The sequence below is a fragment of the Sorex araneus genome, chromosome 2 (genome assembly GCF_027595985.1).
Source record: "Sorex araneus isolate mSorAra2 chromosome 2, mSorAra2.pri, whole genome shotgun sequence".
NCBI lineage: Eukaryota > Metazoa > Chordata > Mammalia > Eulipotyphla > Soricidae > Sorex > Sorex araneus.
The window spans coordinates 359,379,823-359,387,040 of record NC_073303.1 but is presented as its reverse complement, the minus strand read 5'-3'; positions in this window follow the sequence as shown (position 1 = coordinate 359,387,040).

Genomic DNA, 7,218 nt, shown 5'->3' with positions numbered 1-7,218 from the left:
GTAATACAGTGAAAAACCAAGGTTTTGTGGTTGATAAAAATAGTATTCCCTTAATGAAAGTAGTTTGCTGATAAAATTACTAACATTTGTTTAAACACAAAACAAAAACTTAAAAAAAACAATTTTTCTCATTAATACTTAGCAGGTGTTAAAAAGTCAAATCTTTATTGCAGATTTTGGGCAAATTCCTAGACTTTGCTAAGAAATTGACGAGTACATGATGAGCAAGACCTTAGAATTATTTTTACTAATTTTCTATTAGCCTCCAGAAGTATGAGTTAAATTATTCAGGCGTGTTATGTACAGTATTACGTACAGTTCTAGCACAGACCAGATGACATGAGTATGAATTTCACTTTTTCCTAATTCAAGATCTTTTTGAAGGACTTTGAAAATAACAATGCTGGAGGGTTTTGTTGCGTGTTCACAGCCCACTGAAACTATTAGCAAAGGCAATAGGCTCATCTCCAAGTTATAATCCATTGTCTGTCTTCCCTTTCAAGCCCATTTACCTTTCTTGCTAGTGGAAGCCTTGGAATGGACACGCAGGAGCCCTGACCTCCAAACTCATTTGATTTGGTTTGGTTTATCTGCAGTCCAAAAGTAGGCAAACTTGAGACGGCCGTGGCAGTACATCTTGGAATGTAGATGATAAATTAAAGCCTTTTGGGTTGGTCTCTTGGGGGACTGCAGCAGGCTAGACTCGGGCTTCTGGGGGTACTTGAGTGACCATAAGGGGGTGCTGGGGATCAAACCCAGGTTGGCTGTGTGCAAGGCAAGTTGCCTTGCTGTTCTCTCTGGTCTCTAGTAATAGCACCTTAATCATTCAATGCCCAATTTTAAAGAATTTCACCTAAAGAACTCCCTTGCGGGGTTCAGGGTAGATGGCTCAAAGGCTGGGAGACACGCTTCCCGTTGTCAAAGACCCAGGTTCTGTGCCTTACCTCCCACAGTATCCCGTTACACGAAAGCCACTAGGAGCTGAGCCCTCCAAAAATATGAATGCCCTGCACAGTATTGGGGGTTGGGGGACACACCATGGTACGTGGGTCCTATTCCTGGCTCGTCGTTAAGGGATGACTCCCTGGTGGTGCTCTGGAGGGCCATATGTGGTACTAGAAATTGAACCCAGGTTGGCCAAGAGCAAAGCAAGTGTCTGACCCCATCATGAATCACGAAATCTCGTTAATCACCGATTTCTCGGGCGGGCTCAGTAACCTCTCATTTCGTCCTTTCCCTGAGATCTTAGAAGTCTATCTTGACTGGGCCCTCCCAATGATGTCACACTGGGGGCTCTTTCAGGGTCAGGGGAATGAGATCCAGCTTGTTGCTGGATTTAGCATATGAATACACCATGGGAAGCTTGCAAGGCTGTCCCATGTGGGCAGGAAACTCAGAAGATTGCCAGTTTCTCCCAGAGGGAGAAGTAGGCTACAAGATAGCGCTTCTGGGAGCTTGCTTTTTAAGTCTCTCTGGGTGTTGGCCATTGATGGGATTACACACACCTGGGTTCCTCTGCCGGTACCTTCATGCGTGAGGCCTGTCCGAATGTGTGGAGAGGGGCCTCGAGCATGGCTGTAGTTAGGTTCCAGGGGTCTTCGGCTGCCGGTTGCTCTGCTCGGGGTGGGGAGGGAAGCTGGAGCCCATCCCCTCCGAGGGGCCCCGGGGAAGACAGCCAGGCGTGCGGGCAAGAGGCTCTCTGCCTCTGACCCCGTAGCTGTTCTTTTTAAGCTGCCATGTCTTCCTGCTTAGGTGTCTGCACAGTTTTACCATTCCTTCAGCAGACTACGTATCACTGTAGCACTGTTATCCTGTTGCTCATTGATTTGCTCGAGCGGGCACCAGTAACATCTCCCCTGTGAGACTTGTGGTTACTGTTTTTGGCATATCGAATACATCACGGGTAGCTTACCAGGCTCTGCCGTGTGGGCGAGATACTCTCGGTTGCTTGCCAGGCTCTCAGAGAGGTGGAGGGATCGAACCTGGGTCGGTTGCATGCAAGGCAAAACGCCCTACTTGCTGTGCTATCGCTCTGGCCCCAGACTACGTAAAATAGTTGAAAACTGTTAGCATTGCTAAATATTTCTTACTTTGGGGTCTTTCTCTGTTGCCTTTCTCACTTGCCAAGGCAAGTGCCTTACCCATTTAACTCTACAGTCCAGTAACGTAGGTTTAGTTTTTTGTGTTTTAGCTAAGTAAAGACTAGAATAGCTTAGAAAATAGCTATAGGCCAGCTTTATACATGGGATTACACCTAATAGTGGATCTGTTTGCTTTAAAACACTGGTTCTTAATCCACTATCTACTCTGTACTCCCTTAAATTTCTCATTCCAAAACTTCCTAAGTTAGGGATGTTACAGTGTAAACACCTTTTCCATATCAATATACTTTAATAACAGTTGCGTATTTAATAGAGGACTATCAGCCATTTTCTATTATTGATTCACTGTGAGCAGAGAAGTACTGGGGAACTACGGAAGAACATTTAGAAATTTCCTAAGAAGGAAACTCCAAGTAATAAGGACCCACATAGCTCTTTTCATGGGCTGGAGAGATAGTACAACAGGGAAAGCACTTGCCTTCTATGTGACCAACCCTGGTCCAATTCCCTGCCACCCCCACAGCTGCCTGCACCCCCCAACTCTGCCCCAGCCCTGAGCAGTGCTGGATATGGTAAAAAGAGAAAAGGCTCTCGCTCTCTCTCTCCTCTCTCTGTCTCTCTGTCTCATCTCATCTCTCTCTCTCTCTCTCTCTCTCTCTCTCTCTCTCTCTCTCTCTCTCTCTCTGTCTCTCTCGCCTTCCTACCTTCCTACTTAGGTATAGGTATCTGCACAGTTTTTACAGTTCCTTTAGCAGACCACGTAAAATAATTGAAAACTGTCAAAGTATGTTAACTATTCCTTCCTTTGGGCTCTTTCTCTGTTGCCCCCATACTCAAGGGGGTGGGGTGGCAGTGTTTGAGGGCCGCCTCCAGTGGCTCTCGGTGGACTGGGCGCTGGGCATCCAGCTGGAGCAGCCGCAGGTAAGGCAAGCATCTTAGCCCCTGCACGGTCTCTCTGGTCCCTCCTCACTCTCTTGTTTTGGGGCCACACCCATGAGGCTCAGGCTCAGGGGCTATTCCTGGTGGTGCCGGGTGACCATATGCCCTATCCACTGTACTGTCGCTTCAGCCCCTCATCTGAAAGGTAGCATTTGTATACGATTGCAAGGAAAGTATAGAGTGGATAAGTAATGAGATATTTTACATGGCAGAGATGGGTAATAGAAGGCAAGAAAGGAAAACAACTGATGAGAAACTAACCCTTGCTGGGCCTCGGAGGTGATGTTAGAGGCCTAGTAAAGGAAGATGTTTTATAGTCTGCTGCCTTGGTGTGTAAAATTGTGCATCTTTGTGAGGGTACACAAGTGCCTTTTCTAACTATGTAAGTCCTAAATTCAGGTAGCAGGACACAACCACAAAACCCTGAAAACTGGCTTTATAGTGATAATTTGAGGGGCTGGAGTGATAGCACAGTGGGTAGGGCATTTGTCTTGCACGCGGCTGACCCAGGTTCGATTCCCAGCATCCCATATGGTCCCCTGAGCCGGCCAGGGGTAATTCCTGAGTACAGAGCCAGTGAGCATCACTGGGTGTGACCCAAAAAGCAAAAAAAAATAATAAAAAATTTGAGGCAGTAAATAAGAGCCCAAGATTCTTTGTTCTTTGCCTAATAGTGTTTACCAGAGGCTGTCTGTGTTAGCATAACTTACTATGCCATGGTGGAAAGGCATCTTAAAGGCTGAAGTGTATCCTTGAACTATACTGTAGCACTGTCCCATTGTTCATCGATTTGCTCGAGCGGGCACCAATATCGTCTCCATTGTGAGACTTGTTACTGTTTTTGGCATATTGCCAGGCTCTGCCATGCGGGCGGGATACTCTCAGTAGCTTGCTGGGCTCTCCAAGACAGAGGAATGGAACCCAGGTCGGTCATGTGCAAGGCAAACGCCCTACCCGCTGTGCTATCAAAAGAAATATTATTTAAATAGATTGTAGGGCCAGGCAGCAGGTAGGATGCTTGCCTTGCACATGGCCTACCTTGGTTAGATCCCTGGCACCCAACGGTCTCCTGAGCACTACCAGGAGTAAGTCCTGGGAACAGCCAGGTACAGCCCAAAAACTGAAGAAAAAAAAAAGATTGTAAATATCTTTCTGTTTTAGAACATGCAGGTATTTTTCCAGGTGAAAACAGAAGAACTTGAATCTGTTCATGAAATTTGCAGGGAATTGTCATGACATTTTTAGTAATGGTTTTGAACACGATAGTGGTTTTAAGTCATAAATGTCAAATACTAGAGTATGGAATATAGACCAACTTTAATGACAAACCTAAAATTTAATATTAGCCAAGATTTCTAACAGGGTTGAAGGACTACCTGGTTAATTTCTAGGTTTTACGGATGCCAAATGTATAAATTGTATGGATTTGCATATGAGGTTTGTTACTGGGTGACGAAAGGGCTGTGAGTTAACCACCTATGAAGAAATAATCATCCCTGTGAGAGGCACTGTAGCATGTAGGGTGCCTTGCGCGTGGCTGACCTGGGTTCAGTCCCTGGGATTCTGTATGGAGTCCCGCCAAGAGAGATCTCTGAGCACCGCTGGGTATGACCCTCAAAACAAAAGTTGTGAAGTGAAAAGTGCAAAATTTTCTGAAAGTAAAACCTCAAGGGAGAAACTAGGAAGATAGGCCAGTTCATTTCATGCTGCTGGATTCTACACCAGGAACTTACTGGTACTTACGGTAAGAGTTCTTTATGTGAAAATAATTGTAGGGGTCTGAAAGTCCTTAAAGCAACTTTTGAAAAACAGTCTACTAGGGGCTTAGTTCTAATCTTTTTTTCTCTATCCTGTCTATTGATTAAAACCAAAAATAGACCAAATAGGCTTTTGGTCGTGTTGGGATCAAATAGCAGTTTTCCTTTGCTGTAACTTTGGGTTAGTACTTCTTGGGAACTATGCTCATTTAGTAACACAAAGGTATTAGGTGTTGCTTAAGCTGTTTATTGGGGTGGAGGGATGAAGGGGTGGGGCGGGGGAGTTTTCGGGCTACACCCAGTGATGCTTAGGGGTTACTCCTGGCTCTGCCCTCAGGAATCACTCCTGGTAGTGCTCAGGGGACCATATGGGATGCCAGGGATTGAAGTCCAGTTTGGCATATGCAAGGCAAGTGCCTGACCCTCTGTACTCTCTCTCCATCCTTTAATTTCAGAAATTTCAGTTATCTAAAGACTAGAATATCTTCATCAGTTTGTCCTTTTATTACCTGAATGATGGTTCTCATAACCCACATTGTGGAAGTTGCCCTGTTACTGGAAGTGGAGGAAATGTCCACTTTTTCTGACCAATTCCCTGTGTTTTTTCTGGAGCTTGTGAGAACTCTTGAAACACAGCCACACTTTTCCAGGCAGGTGATTTCTAGTACTTTTTTTTGCAAAAATAACATCCTTGGGTCAAAGGTTGTGTTTGTGGTCAAGGATTATCCATATATAATCCTCCTCTAGGCCTCTCTTGACAATCTGTTGCATTTCCTCAACTTCTTTTAGTGACCTCCCCTTATCTTATCCTCAACTCTTTGAGCCTTTCTCCAAACTAGCATCCTGCTGTGGCCCGTACCACCACCATCACCATTTGGACACCCCTGGGTAAACTTTTCCAGGTCAAAGAATCGTGGATTCCTGTTCTGTCTCCCTAACGTCCTTAATTCCACATACCGCACTGAAGGGAAGTCACTGAGTGTGCCACCCTTTGGAGGACATTTGATTTTTTCTTCTTAGGTATTTCTTCTCAGGCATTTCTCGTCAGTGAGTCTTGGAATCTATTGGACTAGGCCTATAAATATTGTTCTCCAGTCAGGACTCTTTCAAGTTCCTATTTCAAATTGCCTTATTTTCTTTTTTTTTTTTAATTGCCTTATTTTCTGACCTCACTAGAGGACATTTAACCCCATATTTTTCAGATTATGTATTTGGGATCTCATCTATAAGATGGAAATGAAGATTGCTAAATATCAAGGAATTGAGACCTGGAGATACTGTGATTAAAAAAAAATTTTGCGGGGGCTGGAGTGATAGCACAGCGGGTAGGGCACTTGCGTTGCATGCGGCCGACCCGGGTTCAATTCCCAGCATCCCATATGGTCCCCTGAGTACCGCCAGGGGTAATTCCTGAGTGCAGAGCCAGGAGTGACCCCTGTGCATCGCTGGGTGTGACCCAAAAAGAAAAAAAAAAAAGAGAGAACTACCATAAAAAAAAAATTTTGCTTTCCTATGTAGTGACTCTTTAATTTTTGTTTTCTGGCCACACCCATTTGTGCTCAGGCTTCACTCCTGTCTTCACGTGCCTTACCCACTTATCTCTCCAGACCCTCTTGGTTTTATTTTATTTTTTTTTAAGCCTAGATGACTCCCACCCCAAAATAATAACGTGCTATCAAATAGTGATGTCATATCAGCTTAAATTCTGTGGGCTTATTGTTGGATTATCCAGTTAGGACAAAGTGAATTCACACACCTAATCATACTCATATTTCATCATCACCACTAGGCCTGGAGATAAACTTGTTAGCTCCATTTTGCAAAGAAGCAAGTTGAGCTTCAGAATTTAACTGCTTTGGGGACTGGAGAGACAGTACAACGGGTAAGGTGCTTGCCTTGCATGTGGCCCACCCAGGTTCGAGCTCCCGCATCTGATATGGTTCCCTAAACACCACCAGGAGTCATAGCCAGGAGTTACCCCTGAGCATCGTCAGGTGTGGCCCAAAAACAAAACAAATTTAACTGACCTGGTAAAAATTAAAATCTTCCAATCAGAATATTTTCAGAAAGATTTCAAGGGAAACATCTCTAAATTGCTTAGAAGTGAGCTGCTTTATTTCACTGGGTTTGAATTCCTAGGCATGCTGATAAGATTTCCAGGGGCCAGGTCAGTAGTACAGCAGGTACAACGCTTGTCTGCACAGAACTAACCGGAATTTGGTCCCCGGCACCCCAGATGGTCCAGTCAGCACCACCAGGAGTGATCCCCGAGTGCAGAGCCAGGCGTAGCCCCGAGCACTGCTAATTGTGACCCCAAAACAAAACAGAAAAATATTTCCAGAGCACCTCTTGGTGTTTATTGCTTATTTCTGTGTCACGCCAGGCAGTGCCCAGAGCTTATTCCTAAACCCCTTGAGAGA